Source organism: Ambystoma mexicanum, chromosome 7p (assembly GCF_040938575.1).
Source record: "Ambystoma mexicanum isolate Mex_15411 chromosome 7p, UKY_AmexF1_1, whole genome shotgun sequence".
Lineage (NCBI taxonomy): Eukaryota > Metazoa > Chordata > Amphibia > Caudata > Ambystomatidae > Ambystoma > Ambystoma mexicanum.
Genome location: NC_090939.1, coordinates 553,475,533 through 553,495,686, shown reverse-complemented (window position 1 = coordinate 553,495,686; position 20,154 = coordinate 553,475,533).

Sequence of the window (20,154 nt, the reverse complement as noted above, 5' to 3'; positions counted from 1 at the left end):
TTACAAGGTATCTTGGGAGCACATTCATAAATTTGCTGCAGGACCTGTATACTAAAATGGTGCAGGAGACTGATGAAACAGAAAATAAGGACTAGTTTGCTTACTTGTGCTCATGGGTGCCTACCTAGCTGGGTAATGTGTTTAAACTGATAATAGCAGTGCCATTACTAGTAATGACAGGCCCCTGTGTCCTGTAAATTATACTGGAACAGTGTAACAGATCAGAGAAGAAAATAGTGGAGAAACACATGCTGACATTAGTGCTGTGTAAAGATAATGTGATAGATGTTCACACTCGAACTGACGAACAACCCTGTATGTATGTCATAAAAAAGCCATTTGGACCCCCTGGTACAAAATTTGAACATCTGTTAGCTCCTCGTAACTATACACAGAATTGGGTGAACTGAGAAATATATGGAGAATACTGTTTCTCAACAAGTGGTCCAGAGGAGTATGTGGAAAAGAGAGATAGCTTGAGTGGAGTCTCTATGGTGTAGATCCTTAAAAGTGGACCTGATTAGGGGACAGCAAAAGAGTATGGGGTCATTAAATTAACCAGAAGGAGGAGTTTGATGATACAGATACGATTAATACATGGTTTAGGCCCTCCCCCAGATGTTTGCGGATGTGAACCAAGGTACAAGCTGACAAGTAAACTGTAAACAACCAGTTAAAACATTAGTTATAATGCAACCACCATAAATAGTAGTATAGGCCACTCTGCACAATTACGGCAAGAAGTAGTGTACGCTCACAAGTTCCGGGAAAGGTTGCCGTATACACAGATAGAGTTACACATGTAGCATATAGATGGGTGTAGGGAGGGGAAGGTTGTGGAATACATGGACAGGGAATAATGTATGGTGACATGCAACACACAAGACATAAAGAACAATAACATGGCAGGAAGTGAACCAGAGGACCGCCATTTTGCAGAAAGCCAGTTGAGAGACATTTATTCTGAAATACTAATAGGCTGATTTATGGAAGTTTTGCGCCAGAAAAATGGGGATTTGTGCGCCATTCTGGCCGCAAATCCCCATTTGTTAAACAGGGATTTGCGGGCAGAATGGCGCACAAATCTCTGTTTTTCGGCGCAAATAATTCCGTGAATCAGCCCCTAAATGTTTACATTAAAACCGCTTTGCAGACAATCCCAAGACTCACAATGTTCAGACAGACGCTCAGGTATCAAGTCAAGTAAGTAAAGGGGGCCTCACAGGGAATCACACAATATAGCATTCTCCAGAAGCCCACAGCATGCAACTATAAAGTTAATTAGTTTCCATTGGTATCAGTGAGAAAGTACAGACAGACTTGATCTCCAAGTGCAAGTAGCCACCATGCCAAATGGCCACCAAATGAATAAACACACAGAAACATTAGCTTTTAACGTGATCAGAACAGTGATCATTTAGTTTTCAACTGTAACAATAAATATATATTTTTTTAAAACAGTGATCATTTATTCCAGGCTCAGTTTGAATTAATCCTTTCTGTACTATCACTACTCTAGTTGTCCTCTGCTTATTGCTTTGTCTTGTGCGATTTTATTGCACCCTTATGCATGCAGGGCTATGGCACGTTATAAACAAATCAATTCATTAAATAAATAAACCAACTAGATAGAGCACCTGCTACCCCCTTGCTACATTCATACACAGGGACAGCATGCAAAGCCCACAAGCAAATTGGCTGATATGGTCTCAGGCCTGGGAACAAGAAGGGAGTAATTTCTTCAAAATGAATCACAGCAGCCTGTTCATCTCTTCTTCCTTACCACGCACCTTCGCACCACATTAAATTGCCCAAAGTTGGATGATTAAACAGTCAGTCAGAATTCTGTCCACTATGTTGGCTACTGTAGTATAACTTTATTTAGTAGGACAAACTCTTCAGTAACGGAATAGCCAATAGTAGTAGCCTTTGCCTATAGGTTGTAAATGTGTTGTATCTTATTAACCAATAGGACAAGTGAATACAAGTGTTCTCTTACCACTAACAATGATGTCATTTATGTTTTGCATTTAAAAATGTGTTTTGTATTATAATGATTGAGAATGCTTTTATGTGTTTTCCCGGGTGTTCATATTTGAATAAACTCTGTGTTCTTGTGCACTTTCTTGAGTTTGTCTTGTTATTGATCATGGAACCACCTTAACAAAAAGCTCACCACTGCTCCCTGGAATCAAGGCTGCACTGTCTGCCCCCTATCCTCCACAAGATAATAATAACAAATGCCATTTGCCACTTAATTAAAAGATATGAGTTTAATTGATGTCAATTTTAACAGTGAGTGTGTGTACTTTTGAGGTGTGTTTTTGAATAAATGTTGTTCCAATTAACACAAATCCTTATTTAACATAAGTGGATATAGAATTGGAAATACTAAAATGGAGACCATACTTTATGGAAGTGGTTCTAGAAAGTAGCAGCATGAGCCTGGTAATAGTAAAGGACCAAGATGGCTTCTCTGTTTGCAAAGCAGTGCAGTTTTCCTGATCTAGAATGGTAGACAAACAAATCTGGTTGTGCTTGGTAACCAATGCATGGACATCTACCTGGAAAAAGACGACATTACCGAGCAGTGGAGAATTCTAATTATATTGTTTTTTTTTGTATTGCTTCTAACACATACTTAACTCGAGAGAGTTGGAGCACATTGCAACAGGTGGGTGCCAGCCTTTAATTTTAATCAAATATTTGTAGAGGGAGGAAGGGATTTTTATTTGTCTGGAAGGTATTGTTGTAAGAGCCATGTTTTTAGTGTTTTGTAGAACTGGTGGAGGGTGGGGACGTTTTGAGCCTCTGCCATGAAAGAGTTCCAGATGGTCAGAGCATGTCAGGAGAAATAATTCTTTTGAGTCTTCTCTTTATAGGCTAAGTTAGACTACATCCTTTTGATAGTGTTGCTGCGTGAGATATGATTGTCTCCAGAAGTGTGGAGTTAAGGCACCAAGTAAGCTTGTGCTTCATTCGAGACTGCTTTGTCGGTGATACATGCAGTTTTGAATATGACCCTGCTGGAGAGGTAATGCCAGTGAAACTTGCAGCGTGTTGGAGAGATAAGGTTTAATATGCGGGTGCCTGTAATGAGGCGGGCTACACTGTGATGAACTGCCTTGAGTGGGGGATTTTGTGGGTGGAAGGCCAATAAGGAGGCTATTGCTCCCATCAATGTCTGAAATCATGAAGGCTTGGACCACTGTGCGGATGTCACATGGGGGATGAAGGCTTTGATTTTGCAGATTGTGGAGATTTGTAGCCATGCAGTTTGCATCTTGTGGCTTTTGAAGGAAACCCTACGTTCAACAATGAAGCCCAGGGATGTCGCTGTGTTTGTTACCTAAAGGGTCAATATTTCAAGGCTTCTGTCACCCAGCCATTGTTGCAAAAGTTGTTGTTTGTTGGGGGGATGCTGAGGATAACATTGGTCTTGGTGAGGTTCAGTTTGAGGTAAGCATATGACATTCATGTTGGGATGGAAGGAAACCATCTGTGGAGGTGAAAGGTGTCCTGGCTATATCTGAGTGCCATCAGCATACTGAAGGATGGCTATGTTGGAGTTACAAGGGTTTCCTTGTATAGATTGAAGGTGATTTGCTACTGGGAGTTGGTTTGATCTGAATGTGTCAGTCTGTATGGCCAGAATACTGATATGTGTATTGCATCTTCACACTACTCATGAAAAGTCTATATATGTCTTGAAATTTCTGTATGCGGATTAATGGTCAGCACAATCTTTGTCAGTATAAAATGCACATATAGCTATGTTTCAAAGGAGCTACAGAAGACATGTTCCTTGTATACCATTTGATGTGCATGACCCAATGCCTTCATGGACATCAACATATACCACAAGTATTGTTCCATGTGCGCCCAAAATATAAAAAATGAAAAGTTAGTGCTAACGGCATAATTCTTGAAAGTACAAACTGATAAATATATCATTCAGTATTTGATATTTAACGAGCGAAATTATTTTGTTGATACTTTTATGTTGATATATATATACTTTCTATACAAAACAATTGTCTTTTCTTGCACTCAAAACAAAACTTCTTGCTATTTTGAGAAGCGTGTACTCTATGAAAGTGTGTAAAGATGTGTTGTGTTTACTGAAAGATGCTAAATGCATTCCCCACACTGCCTCTCTTCCCAGTCGCATTTCACAAGGTATTTTAAAAGAAAAGGAAAAGTGCAGGGAATCTATATTTTTATTTTTTCCAGGGTTTTTCATAATAATTAGCTGGTTGGTATCGCAATACTGGAACGGACATATGGTTTACTAGAAATTGTCAATTTGCAAGGAAGTCTTTGTTGAATTATTTCAGAAATTGCACGTAAGGAAACAGGAACATGTGGATATTGAGAGCACAACCGTGGGAATCGGGGGATTCGGGGGATCAAAGGAGCCGGGTAAAGCAGTCTTATGTGGTGCACACTGACCACACAATAGTATAATGAAAATCAAATAGTGTAAGAAAAAAACAGCTACATCTAAGCTTTCAGATGAAAGTTAAATTTCGTTCCTAGCCCAAACGGTTCCAGAGATACGGACGATTAAATAAAGGTAGTTTTTCGGATTTAAAGTAAACTCAAAATGACAGGTGACAGCTTGCAGCTGCAGAATTGACAGGTGACAGTTGTGCAGCTTTAAAAATGACAGATGACACGATTTCTACGAGGCAGTTCTACTTGGGTTAAAATAGTTTGGATTAGATTATTTTAACTAAGAGATTGGTTCTGCACAGTTCTGCTAGGTACTCACAATATAAATTTGAACTAGGCCTCGTCACGGATCTGGTCAACACGTCCGGCTGCGGTTCTGTCTGCTTGACGGGTCAATCAGGCACCGGTTCTGCCCATGGCGATCTGGGTCAGCTCTGCTCTGCTAGTCTAGCCTCTCTGGATTCTGGATGTAACACTGCTTTCTGGGTACTGCTACAGGTTCTTGCAAAAATTCTCGACAAAACTTCAAACAGCTCACCCGGCTGTTGAATAGTTTGGTTAGTTTTGAGGCCTGCTGAAGAGGATTCAGCTGGTGGATTCAGGCCTCTCTGCTACAAATTCTGGAGTTAATTTCTGCTACAGTTTCTGGAGATTGATGGATTTGAAGTCTGGATCTCTGGATGTGAAGTCGTCGGTCAGCATGCTCCGCAGCATATGGAATTGAATGTCTCTACCTGTCCCAGCAGTCTCTTTTTATGTGTTTTGAAAATGGGTGTGTGCCTGCGCCTAGCTAAGCCTGCCCCTCTCTACTTGTCATTGGCCCAATTCTCCCCTCTCCCATGATTGGGGGAACAGAGTTGTGAGTCAGAGTGATGAGGTAGATTTTATGGCCAGAGGGCCCTCCCCTGTCATCTTTACACACAAATCTATATTTGATCCAAATACATATTTCCCAAATACACAGTTGTTTTTACATCACCTACACACATCATGTATCACATGAGGTAGGCACTGTTCCGACTCTGGCGTTTCTAGGAGCTTGGGTAAAGAAATGGCGACTTATTTTCAATTTTAGTGGGTTATGCAACATTGGTTTTTCATTAAAAATTATACACATATACACGGCCTGTCCATACATACTCCAGTAAATTCCCATGTCTCTAGCTTAAACACAGAGTCTGTAGTATCAATAAATAGCAGGGTTTTGCCCCAGAACATCACACAAATTGGAGTTTGCGCTTGAATTGTGGGCAAAGTTTTCATTTTAAGGATCCCCAAATTTCACATTTCTGTCATCTGGTTACCAAGAGTTATCAGTGTTTCTGTAAAATATATATTTGCTTTCAATTCAAAGTACTTCAGTGTTTGAGTCCGCCCCCAAAGTTTGGGGATGACAGTGATCACATGTCTCTCCTGGCTGGCAGATCTTTGTTGACAGGAAACAGTGAAAATCACCATATCCTATTCAATGGAAAAGGTCTTTTGTGTGGGCTCCAACAAGCTGAGGTCAACAGACCAGGGGGCCACTTTGCATTTGGTTAGCATGACCATGCGATATCCTGGGCTTTCTGAGGTGAGAAGGTTTCCCAGCCTTTTGGCCTGTTAATCAAATCAGATTGTCTCTGGGAACAGCAGGTGGTTAGATTTTTAATTAACCCACAGTCTTTTGAAATCCCAATTGTCACAGTAGGCTGATTAGCTTCTGAAGTAGCAGTTCTCCTGTCAGAGTTTAGACCGCTAGCGCCGCCTTGAGTCCAACGCGGGTACTGCATGCATTTTTTTTGGATCAGTCTTGAATTAATGCATTTCAAACAAGAGATTTTACATGGAAGTATATTATCCAGGTTCAGCACATGGCACTGGTGTGGTTCTGCAGTAAAATAATTTTGTGCCCATAATTTAGCCATATTTGACCTGAAGAAAATGAATTCCCAATAGTTATGGGTTGCTTTTGGCAATCAGCATTGCCCCTTTTGCAATGGTTTCAGGCTACTGTGTGTAGCCCAATGGTGGTTTTAGGCAGTGCCCTTCTGTGCCCACAACATAGGCAAAAATGGGTGGCAGCCTATTCTTCATGCATTTCCCTGTGCATTTTCTGGGAAGTTCTGGCCATCATGGCCATCATGATGTTTTCAATGCCAGTAATGCACAGTTTTTGTGGTAGGGCTCGGATGCATGGGTAAAAACATCCCACAGGGTATCTTGGCACAGTAGAAGATAATGCAGTTTCTTAGTTACACATAGTAGAAGAAGGTAGAAAAGGGTGTTTAACATGGGTTATTCACAGTTACAGGAATGCAGAAGTATATACAGTAATGGGTTATTACATGGCCTGCCGTAGCAGCCATGTAGTTATGGTTAAGTTGCTAAACCCATAGGAAGAACACTTTTTGGGTGGCTTATATCTTTGCTCCTCGTGGACGGATCCTCACCAAACCTTGCAAAAAGAGTATATGGCCTGCTCTGAATTATTCTTCAAAGTTTGGTGAGATTTCATCCAGAGGGGGCAAAGTTATAGGGTGGTCCCAAATTTTGTAAATTTGGTGTAAATCTATCCAGTAGTTTTTTGTAAAATGACTAAGATGTAAGTCAAAAAAATTTGTGATATCTATGCCTGCTCTGCCAAGACACTTCCGCGTTTGCTCCGCGGACAGGACACCGGTTGGTTAATCAGCTTGAGGACACGCAAAGTGTTTGCTGATTGGCTGGGATGCAGTATGAGGTGCGTCACATTTTTGGAAATTCCTGCCATCTTGGATTCGCGGGCAGTGCCCGCGGAGATTGCGGTAAAACCATATTAAAAAACACAACATTGCACTTGTCAAACTTATCAACTAATCTCTGGGGAGGTGAGGGGTGATGAGGATGAGATGGGATATGGCTGTTTCTCGCCGTGAAAGTCTGCGAACAGTTCAGATGTTCGCGAACAGTCCTGGTAAGTTCGGGGACACTTCAGATGTTTGGGGCAATTTTTGGATGGCTTATAACTTTGGTGCTACTTAATGAAAATGCATTTTGCAATTATATTCCTGACCTGATCCCAAATGAGTTTGCAAAGTTTGGTGGGATTCTGTCAACAGGGGGCAAAACTATAGGGGGGGTCCCACAATTATGTAAAGGCTTATAAATGAGGTGCCATTAGACAAATCTACACTTAATTTGGCAAACTGATAATAGATATAGATATAAATGTTTTTGGAAGTTTGGTAGGATTTTGTCAAGAGGGAGAAGAATTAGAGGGGGGGGTCGCAAAATATTGTAAAGGCTTATAAATGTGGTGCCATTTGACACATCTACAAAAAGGTTTTCAAAAAGGTTATAGATCTAGATATACGTGTTTTCGTAAAGTCTGGATGGATTTTGTCATGTGAGGGCTAAGTTATATGACAATTGTATGTGCATACATTTGACACTTTTCAAAACATAAAACATTCGTGGATTTCCAGGTGAGTTTTGTAAGGAGCATTGGCAAGGACCTGAAAGCATGGTTTTGCAAATGTGCCTGTGTTTTATTTTTGGACAGGTGTCATAATGTAGGTACAAAAAATTGTGATATATCTTTGGTCACTGAGGTGTAGACTGTGGCGATGGACAGTGGCCAGATTGTCCAGGTAATGGAATAAGGTCTTGATCCGGACAATCTGGCTACTGGCCATGACCACGAGGGACAACACATGGGGTTAAAGTGGCCATGTCCACCTGGGACTGGCTTTGTGGTGAAGTTATTCGAAATTGCGATAGATTTGAAATGGAAGAAAACTTTGCTCATGGTAATAAGGTCATAGGGTTCTCTTTTCGCCTTCTGCAGGCTTCCATGGAAAGCGAAGAGGGGCCGCAGGCGTCCTGATGTAGGAAGAAAAATAATTTTTTTCAGCACCCTGGGTTCCCGCTTTGGGTGCTAATGGCCGTCATACCCCATTACAGGGGCTGGAATGGGGGGATAATGGTCCAGAGACCTCGTTATCCACCCTTGCTTCGCTTTGGCTGATAAATTGGGCTGCCGGGCAGTTATCCACCATTCCAGTCCCTGGAACAGAGGATGAACGCCACAATATTCCCATTAGCATAACACAAAAAGCAAATGGAAATGTTGGAAAATCTTATTGAGTCTATGTACTTTACTGACAAATATAAAATAGATGGAGTCTATATGTTTTTTTTTTAGTTCTATTTTTTAACTGTGAAAGGTGGTTCCCAAAGGAACATTTCTATTGTTGTTTTTGAATGTATTTTTTTTTTTGGCAGGAGAGCTAAGAATGAAATGTGGGGAGGAAATGAGGGAAGAGGCACCAAACACTAATATGGAGGGGTAGGTGGATAGGGGAAAATGTTGTGCATGTGTTATCTCTAAGGTAGGGGGCAGTGTTTCTCATCCTCCTTGATTACAGCAGTGGTAGTGGCTCTTGGGGAGGAGGGATTGCATTAGCTGATGCCATTTTAAGATAAATAGCATTTTTGCTAAAATTATATTCTGTGTGCTAGATTGTTAATGGATAATGAGTAGGAATAGGTGTTGGAGCTGTGCAAGGGAAATTTTGAAGTTGAAAGTTCCTAGATCAGTAGAAAATGCAGTTCCGAACTGTCCGCGAAGTATGGATCTTATCGTGAAGTGCGGACGGGTTCTCGGACACATCATAATGCCGCGCACCAACGTATGGTCATCTGGCACTGTCCGGAAGGTCCGCAGTGAAGTCAGATGTTTGTAGTTGTCCACGGATGCAAAACTAGTTGAAATGTTTGTAAAAAGTGTATAGAAGTGTTAAAAATGATTCTAGAAGGTGGGAAATGGCAGAGTTTTAAGGTGACACTTTGTAAATTGGACACAAATATTGCTATATTGGGTAAGTATGATATTAGTAAGTTGTAGGAAAATAGCACGCACTGGTAAAAACCCATGAAATTCAATGAAAAAACGTTGTTAAAGGGACGTTATGGTTAAGTTGGACTAATAAAAACCTATGAAATTCAATGAAAAAACTTTGTTAAAGGGACGTTATGGTTACAAGTAAAACCAAAAAAACCCTGAAATTCACCAGTTATGGTAAGCTAAGCAACCATAACTCGCGCCACCACTGTGCACTGCTAAGAATTACACCCAGAACATCAAAGATGACATCACAAATGTCATTGATGACATCACTGATGACATCACATGTGAAATACATTTTTATGAAAAGTCCCTACAAGGAGTTGTGTTTATATTGTTGGTAACAAGATGTCAGGGGTGATCGGGAGACCTATTGTGAAGTACTTAATCTATTAAAGAATGTACTCATCTAAAATCATTGTATTGGAGTGTTGTTGTTAATACAGAAACATAACCATATATGAACATAGGCAATGACTGCAGCATGCACCATAGAAGTACACTATTTATCATCTTGTAATTTTGGATAGTGCAATACTGAATGCTACCTTATCAGAATGTTGAGTAATGTTAAACATGTCATAATTAGCTAACAATTCAAGACTTACAACACTTGTGCTGGTACAAACAATACTTATGAATAACCACAATGCATACAAATCAGAGGCACACAAAGGGAAACTAATGTAAGGAAGAAAGAAACAGCATCATCAGAAAATGTTAATGACATTAAAGTTTATCTTCATGTATACAAATGAATTGTGTGTTTGAGGCCTGCTCATTTCCCCATGTATGTGCACCATGAGCTGAGACCAAACCATAAGGAAAGTACTTAAAGAACATATGACAAGGTTACCGTATAGAAATGTAGCACCTTTTTGAATTTTAATATTCTGACTGTCAGTGAACAAAACCACCTGGCCTATATATGTCAGTGAACAAAAACAAGTGGGCCAAATATGTGATGTCATCAGTGATGTCCTGGGTGTTAGTCTTAGCAGTGCATGGTGGTGGCACAAGTTATGGTTGCTTAGCTTACCATAACTGGCGGATTTCATGGGGTTTTCGGTTTTACTTGTAACCATAACATTCCTTTAACAAAGTTTTTTCATTGACTATTACATATAAACAATTTCATGTTAGAGTGACTAGGGTACTGGGATGCTTAGAGTGGGTCGTCCCTAGAAATCAGCCATTTTTCATTTTCTTTCTGAAGCTGTGGAGGGATTGATTTGTCTTGAGATTCGGTGGGAGGGAGTTCCACAGTTGGGAAGCTAGGACAGGGAAACAGGTACTGCCTGCTTTTTTAAGTTTATATCTGGGAACTTGTAGGCAGTTGGCCGACCTGGTGACTCTGGTGCATTGTTTCAAGGTGAATCTATCCACAAGATATGGAGGAGCTGCTTTATTGAGGCACTTGTGGATTAGGGATGCAGTTTTGAGTTGGATTCTTTCTTTAATAGAGAGCCAGTTGTGGTCTCTTCTGATGGGGGAGATGTGTTATCTGCATGGTATGGTCGGTGCTGACCTGAGAGCGTTATTCTGCAGGATCTGCAATTTTTTGATAATGTATTTGTTGGCTCCAAGGTAAAGGCCATTGCATTAATCAATTTTTGATAGGACCAGGGCTCGGGCCAAGGTGATGAAGCTTATGGTTGAAAGGAAGGGTTTGCAGGCTCGTATGAGTTTGCAGGTGTATGCACTTGCCGAGTCAGTAGCGATGACCTGTTTTTTTCATGTTTATGGAGGAGTCAAGATAAAAACCTAGTGTTTTTACTTGGCTGGCAGCTTTAATGATGTTACCATCGATGTTGAATGATTGGTATTGATCGCCTAATTTAGAGATGTTATTTTTCCACGCTCTGAAACACTTGTGCAAAGGAAAATAATTCCCATGACTACTAATCAACACTATCATGTGAAATTGCCCCGGGTGGGTCTAGAGGCAAGGTAGTAAAGCATTCTAAATCTAGTACAAAAGTTCAGAGAATCAGATTGCAGTTGGAAGCCCCTTTGGGGAAGTATTTACACATACTAAAATAACAGGGTAGCGAGCTAGATCCACAACCTACAATGGCACAATCACTGTTAGGTATTGAGCACCAATCACTCAAATCAGTTCTTCTTAGAAGCTTGAGGTCAGTCAGTCTAACAACCCCCAGTCCCGTTCTTGACTGCAACCAGGCAAGAACCTTGTTTCTTAACACAAAGGTACACTCACGTGACCAGCACTGCAGAGTTGACAGGAAGCTGACCTGGCAATATCCCGGCTCTAGGAGCTGCAATCATTAACTCCTTTGCGTCGTACGCTGCATCAATGGTCATACTCTCAAAAGAACAATCAAGTATAAGAACTACATTATACAAATATAAGAATCCTCAATACCTGATTTGTGATTCTTGGAGAAGTCGAATGTAAGGCCTAGGTCACCATGCTGTCACATTGTGAACCTCCCCCATGTTCATCTGTGGAGTCATAGGGCCTCATTACGACCCAGGCGGTAAGTTACCGCCTGGGCCGTGACTTTACCACCATGGCGTAAACTACGTTTACGCCATGGTGGTTGGCGGACTTACCGCCCCATTCCGACCTAGGCGGGGCGGTAAGTCCCCAATCCCCATTTACCCTTCCCCATTCCCATTTTTGCCCCATAGGGCATAATGGGAGTGGGGAAGGCGTTAATTACGCCACCGTAAATTACGGTGGCGTAATTAACTCCATGGTCCCTTAGCGCCATGGATTTTAACACCTGCTAAAAGCAGGTGTTAAAAGCACCATGGCGCTAGGGGACCTCGTAATTGGCGGTAAGGGGTCGGCGCAGCTAACGCTGGCGTTAACCCCTTACCGCCAGGGTCGTAATGAGGCCCATAGAGTGATTCCCACACGTAAGAACATGTTCTAAGTCATTCTGACATTTCCCCCTGGTAGGGTTAGAAAAGAACATTAAAAGACTCCAAAATACGGCTAAGCAAAACCCACATTGTATTGATGACCGAGAGCCTGGCACAATCTAGACCAGATTGCATGGTAGACAAAAGCCATGATTCAGCAGCTAGACTCTAATGCCAAAAAGGCTGTTTAAAAAAAACCTTATTTGCCTGAAGTGCTTATCACGCAGATCCTCAAATGTACTTAGCCAACTTTGCCCATTCTTGGCAGGTAACTGGTCTAAATCTATTTTTGGGCCTATCAAAAACAGATATCTGCCTTTGGGTCATTAGACTTCAGAGTTCAGTGCCATGGCAGTGCACTGTTGAGACACTTGAACCCATAGATTGATCAAGGTATGATTTGGCTGATGTTCACAGCTGTTTTTACCACCTATATTAGTAATTCTTCCACAAATGTTTACCATTGTCCAGCTTTTACAAATAACATTTTATTCTAGTATGTATCTGGCTATTGTTCATTTAGTCAAAGTATCGACATGTGTGCAGTTCACTGTCTAATCCTTTGAGCTGGGACTTGTTCGTCCCTGTTGTCCCTTCAAGAGGAGAGATATTCTCACCCATCTGATCAAATGCCTTCCAGATGCCACATGGAACCTACCGTTCTTATTTGCGTATGTAGCCTTTGAACACACAAGATCATAAAGTGTCTTGTAACTAGGCAGCCTATTGTTCCCATACATATGAGCGTTGTCTTGGGAAGATTTCATGCATGCCTTCCATTCGGATAAATCAAACTTGGTTGAAGGCACAGGCAGCTACTACAAACAAAATGCACCAATCTAAATGAATCCAAACGATTGCAAGGACAGGTGCTGTAATGCGGTGGCACACAATGTGGAGGTTAATGATGTATAGACATTGCACTCTCCGGATTGAGGCGACACTCATGTAATGATCTAATCTATGAACAATGTTCAGAAACTTCCAGTCAGGGTTCAGACTTTTTTTAATCCATGGGCCTGCAAGCAACAAGGATGCGGACACCTTTATTGGTGGTGACCAATGGATGTATAGTGCAATACTTTCATATAGTGTTAAACTCTCTGAAACTGCCTCCTTCAAACTAACAGGTCATTCTGGAAACTGTAGACTACCTTTGGAAACATGGAGTATGGTTCGACCTAACTGAGTTAACGAACATTGTGGAATTTACAGTTGCATAATTGACATGTGTGGAGTGTGGCATGGTGCATTGTGGTAAAATGTAGTCCTGTTCTGACTCAATGAGTAAACATGGTTTCATATTTAGTGATTATCTGTTCCTATGGGGGCAAATCCAAGCATGAGTTGGGATTACATGTGGGTGTGCATCAGTGGTTATCATGGCAGGTCATAGTCATATGCACGTGCACTGCATGCAAGATGATAGTTCCTGAGCATTTGCCTAAGGTATTTCAGATACGGTGACAAAGTATTATTTGGTTCAGTCTGTCTCTTTCTGGTAATTGGTAGGTATAGCTAGGAATGTAGCCTCTCCTCTATGCAGTTCCTGATGAGGGCCTTGGGGCAGGGGGTTGATGGCAGGGATGAGGCAGGGCAGGGATATGAGGGCTGCAGAGTTGTCTCCCCATACAGCTTTTCGCAGTCTTCCTATGGGAGGTAACTGCATTGTTGTATGAGTGATTATGTGGGAGTGGGGTTGTTTTCAATATCTCAGACTTTATTCTTGGATGCGTCCTATTGGGACATCAGTGATGAATTCTGTTACATACATTCTGAAACATATACTCATTTGGCAGTACCAACAATAAACCATGCAGAACACATTCTGGTCATCTGGTCCAGTGGTATTCCATCACTGGGTTTTGAAAAGCACATTTCGAGAGATGTCTGATAATGGAGCATGTGAACTGAATTAAGCATGCCTTTCTGGGCATGTAGGGGTATGTTGGCTTGTTGATACGTGTACGTAAGACTTAACCCATTTTGGGCTTTTTTCTTCACATGGTGAGGCACAGTGCATTCATAAATGTGCATAACACTTTGCCCAAAGGAAGATGTCTACCTGGTGGAAGTGGGACTTGCTAAGTGGCAATTATGTCTGATGGCAAACAGTGTGCCAAATGCATCTTGCGAGATCTAATCTCTTGTCGGTCCTGTGGATGATATCAAGCCAGTCCTCATTTTGACTGGCCTTTCAGACTTTCTGACTGGCTTATTGATTTTTTCATTTGGGGTTGGAAGATCTGCACACTTGTGGAATTGTCTCCTAAAGGTCAAGGTGCCTTCGTCAGGGGTGGAGTAACAACTTTGCTACCATTCTCCAGGCAAAACTAGAAGCAACCTCACATAAGCCAGTTGCACGTCAATCAGAAAGGCACACTTTTTGACCTTTCTAAACCTCACCATGTGTTGTCATGAACCTCAAACCAGTTCAGATGGGAAGGAAAGGGCCCTCCTTTGCTCTGGCTATGTCCAGGAAAAAAAGGAAAGGACATCGAACGCATTCCATACATTCTAAACAGCCACTTGTCACAGCGCTCAATTGGCAAAAAAGCTAGGTGGAGTTGTGGCACTCTTAAATGAGCCTTGACCTTGAACTGCGGCAACTTTGGAAGACGATACCTGGAACCTCTGTCGGTTAGTACACGAGGCATGCTAAGAACTTTGGGTCGGAGTTTCAAGCTGACCCCTTTCACGAAGACTGCTCTCTTATTCTGAGAATTTGCATAATCCGACAATTTGCCCCCTTATTTTCCATTCGTACAGACATTGCATTCCATTAACTGAGTGATGCATTGTGATGATCGTTATTCTGCCTTGTGTGTCAGCTTAGTCATTAGGGAGCAACAAGAGGGGGTTTCAGAAAAGCAAGGGGAAGAGCAATTGTCAAATATACGTTCTGAAGTTTTTGTTAAACGTGTTTTTATTTATTTTGGTGGTTTGTTCAAACCTTACACAATTCATGTATGAAAGACAATTGAAAACGTACGTTCTGAAGTGGTTTAGGTGGTTTGGGCATTTAACCTTAACAACGCACTGGGTGAGAACATGATTAAAAATGTGTGGCGGGAATGCGAATGGAATGAGGCGCAGCTGCATTTTGGATGGTGCTAAGGATCTGTCAAGTCTAAATTGAGGAGAGAAGCAACACAAGAATTAAAAAGCCCCTCCCGACTCTCCAACCCCAAGTGCAACTAGAATATTATTAACCAGCAGTCCAATCAGAAATGCCATCAAATATGTGTATACATTGCTTCATAATGTGCTGGAAATGGGAGAAATTCATGGTGGGAACTTCCTTCTCCTGTAGGGTGGGGTGGGGGCAGAGGAGGGGAAGGGCTGAGGGGCATGGGCCCAGGCCTGGTCACACAACACATAATCTCTTCATGGTGATTTGCATATAAGCAAAGCACATTTTGGGAACATAAGAATGCCCACAATTTTAAATGGGATACTTGTCTGTGACAGTGATTCAGCAAGAAACCTGTTGAGCAAGTAATGGACGTCTGACTGCTCTTGTCATTTGTCACAATAGTCACATACCAAAATAATCTCTGTAAATTGCAAGTCATATATACCAATGTGGAAGCTTTTGAAAAGGATTTGAGGCTTTGGTTGTTTCTGCATTAAGATTAAGATCTCGTCCTGGGAACAGATGTGGGGGTTTCTTGTGCTAGCCCTGGGCCGCTTATGGCAGGACAAACATTACCAATTCCTGCTCATGTCTTAGCCTGTTTATAATGCAATCAGTGCACATGCACGTACAAACCCGCACCTTTGCCCTTGCACTATGTGCCTGATTCATGGACTTTTTAGCACTTTGCACTGCACTAAAAAGGCCCTTATTATCTACTGCAGGCGCGGTTCAATTGGATCCATATCCTGCAAACCCCTGCTCCATTTCTCCTCCCAAGTGAACTATAAACTATTATCCATCTTGGAATGAGCACTAATTTGTACAAATGCCAGGAATTATTTCAAGTGTAGAGTACACTCTTTTTTCCAGTCAATGTAATTCATTTGTGATTGGTTTGCGTGTGTTCTCTGACCGAATCAACGCGATGGGGAGCCTGGGAAATGGCTCTGGATAGCAGGCCTCATTTGGCAGTGCTTTTTGCCATGGAGGCGGGATTAAGCAGATTTGCCAGCAGTCGTTACTGGAAGGCTCAGAAGAGAAATGTCCAAAGATACTTGTGAAAAGCATCCCCCGGAAAGGCAGCAGTCGTTTCCGTTTGGAGATATATCGGTTTTTTTATAATGAAATACTCGGTTTGGACTCATTAAGTAATCCAGAAAGCTCCCATCGAGCGACATTAGTTTTACAAAAATAACGAATCTGACAAACTTCATTGCTGTTTCTAATTCAAATGAATGTGGAACTCTTGTGCATTTTATGACAAAATATGACACTCCAGCATATTGGGACATTTTATTCTATCGTGCCACCAAACATTAATGCATATACGTAATACATATCCATTTAAATCGAATGAATGCATACAAGCAATACATATCCATGGAAGTCGAAACGATTTTACAATATGAGAAATGAGCATTAGAAGTGAACAGGTTGAAATGACTTGGCAGCGATGTGCATCGCTCTGCAAATGTTCTCAAAAATGTAGATGAGCGCATTCGTTATGTTGAGAAAATGCATAATTCACTTTGACTGAAAACGGCCACACGCACGAATCTTTTCCCAAAAGATTTGGGATATATGAAGAAAAGGTATGTCTCGAAGCCCTGACACAATTTTCCGGGGCCCTTCCTACGTCATCCTAAATGTGCGCGCCCTAGAGCTTCATTAAGATCTTTCACAGGTCTCTTTTACATAAAATATGTAACCACATATGTCATAAAAACCTCAATGCTTGATTCATTCTGGTTGAACATGGGCCTATTCTCCGATTGCTTAGACATGAAACTCGATGCATGGAATCATGAAACTCAGGGGTTATATAATTAGCAGGGTGAACATTTGCATAGCATATTCACAGACAATGTTGTTATATACATAAGCAAGAGTAAGGGATGTAAATACCTATACAAACAGGATGTATAATAGGCGAAACTGATTATGTTGTGTAAATCCATCTATGGGTTTATGTGATTAGGGTAATCTATGAGGCCTTCAATGCCATCCGAAGCCGAGCCAATTCATATTAGCTGTCATCACTCAGCACCGTCCTGTTTGTATGATTTGGGAAGTGTTATCCATATCTTTTCGAGAAAAAATGTATGCTCACTTAGTAACTATGCCATGTTACCCATCGAACCATGTAAAGTGGCACGTTCAATGAATTGCAGCACCTAATGTATTTATTTAATCAAAGATTTTATACATATCCAGTTCGAAACCAAAACAATTTCCTGATAAACTTTGATTTGCATTATCATGTTCTATTGTATGCAACCGTTGTATCATTATGCAATAAACTCTAAGGTGTGGGGGTTTCACTGTCTGTCAAAGGCACAGGGAGCAAATTACATGGTTGATCGCACAGTAGACCCTAACATGGACCCTGCCATTGTTACCAGGAAGTAGAGACTGCTTCTGAGGTGTGCATAGTATGTAATTCCCCGGATCAAATGCATGCCACAGTTTACCAACGGGATCCATTGAGAGAAAGAAAACTTAGAAGTAGCGCAGCTGCTGAAGAATGAAACAGTCCAGAGGGATGGAGGAAGGACTAGTCATCATGCAGTTGATGGTGGGCAATATAAGGAGGTAGTGTGAGAGAGAGCCTCAGCAAAAGAGGCTGAGAGGGCAGCTTGGGCACAGTTGGAGGAAAGGTGCAATGACAGCCAAAGGAGAAGGGGTAACACTCTCTACTAATCAGATAATACAGCAACAAGAGGAGTGCAAGGCATGGTTAACTGACTTTGCCCCTATGGAGAGCAGGAGAGGTGTGAGGATATGCATGGCTTTGTTTTACTATTTGGAGCTATGTGACGCATGTGGTGAAGACAGCAACAATGTATATGTGTTATTTGCAGTCGGTAGAGAATTGTGGACAAATGGGAGTATATATACATGGTGTGGAGCACCCAAAAATGTGACTCACTACAAATGTGAAATCCTGCCAAATATGTGGGTAACTACATAGAAGACATAGAAGACATGTCCACATGCTGACTTGGTCCTGATGGAGGGGTCAATTAGCTACCAGGTAGGAGATTTGGGCTGATGGAGGCCAATGGCATGCCCTTTCTTCTAGAGGTGGACACTTTACCCATGTTTAAAAGGATTATAGCAGTAGGGTGATAATTGTAAGATGTATTATTTCATTGATTCAGGGTTGTTGGACTCTGGAATGTGCTATAATGATAGGGCGGATAAGACAGAGTGGTGACATTTTGTATTAGTTAAAGCGTTTATGCTGCCTGAGACTGTGTTGTTTGGGTGGGTTTCAAAGGTCATATGAATAGTAGTGTCAAGGAGATGGATGATTTGTGAAGGCAGTACTGCTGAAGGGATCACAGAGATGTGGGTGCTAAGAAAGCATTGGGAGGTATAATTAGAAGAGCATCATAGAGTAGTATATGCCTGTAGTGTTTGGATAGATGGTATTAATGGCATTGCATGGTAGCATGTGCCATTTAAGAGAGGTAGGAGGCAATGTAGAAACAATTAAGGGACATGGAGTTTAGCTGAACCCACATTTAGAGATGTCTGATTATTGCATTGTTGTGCTTAAACACAATATACTTTTCTTCAACCATGAACAGAAAGTATGTCATACTACTGCACTAAAACACTGAGGTACTTTACAGAACTTTGCAAACCACAATCATGGACTCTATGAAATGTAGAGCCATATGTTGGATAAATCAATAATGACACCATTTCCTGCAAATAATGGAGAATTAAAGTGTGAGAAAGCCAAGGAGCATTGCTGGTGTCTGCATATTTTGTCAGAAATGCAACAAAGCAAAGAGGAAAATCTGACTTGTACTCCAGAACTATTCACTTTTAAACTATACAAGTCAAGCAAATTATCTTTTTTTTATTATTATTATTATTTTGATATAGCTGAAGACATCAACTTTTCAAAATCAATAACAATTATAAAAGAATCTCATTACAATTTAAAATTGATGAAAATCATATAGAATTACATACAATATCAACAACCGACATAATGGAGAAGAGTAAACAAAAGAGACAGAGTTAGAGAGTCGGCCTATGAATTAAGATTTAAGTTCAATAAAGTGGTGCGATTAAATCTATATATAATGAGAACCGTATTAATAGTGATAATTATAATGATAATTCACGAGTATATAAATAAGATACTCTAAGGTAGACTAATTAAATCACTATTTCGTCAGGTAAAACTGCCTCTAAAAAGTGGACAATGGCCTTCATTACTGAAAATCTAACATTCTTAAATAGAATACTCCATATCGCGTTGTCATTCTTCTCCATATACAAACTCAATAACTTATTACAAATTATCTTTTAATTTCATAAAGTGTTGCTGTGTGTTTTCAAATGAAGCATCACACTGTGCGTGGCCTTGTTTTAACTTTGAAGTGTGTTTCATTTAGAGCATGTAAATAATGCTAAAATATAAAAGTGATGCATTGATAGAAGCAATAAGAAGCATATTGTGAAGATATTATGTGATATTCTGATACGTGATACGTTAAACATGGAAAACACTACTGTTTAAGTCTGTATGGCTAGGTCTGTATTGTAATGAAGCCTTTCCAATGCTAGTTTTGCTGTTTCTTCCAGGGAACCTGCCAACAAGCTTATGTTAAGCTCTGCAAATATTTTGATGGGGGGAGTCTTCCAAAGAGATTGCATTGTCCAGTTGACTTATTTATTTATCTTGCATCAATTAAACACATAACAATTCTGTTAAAAAAGACCCAGCTTTTCAAAGCCTCTGGTTCATGTCATGCCTCCACCCATAGAGGTTCATCAATAA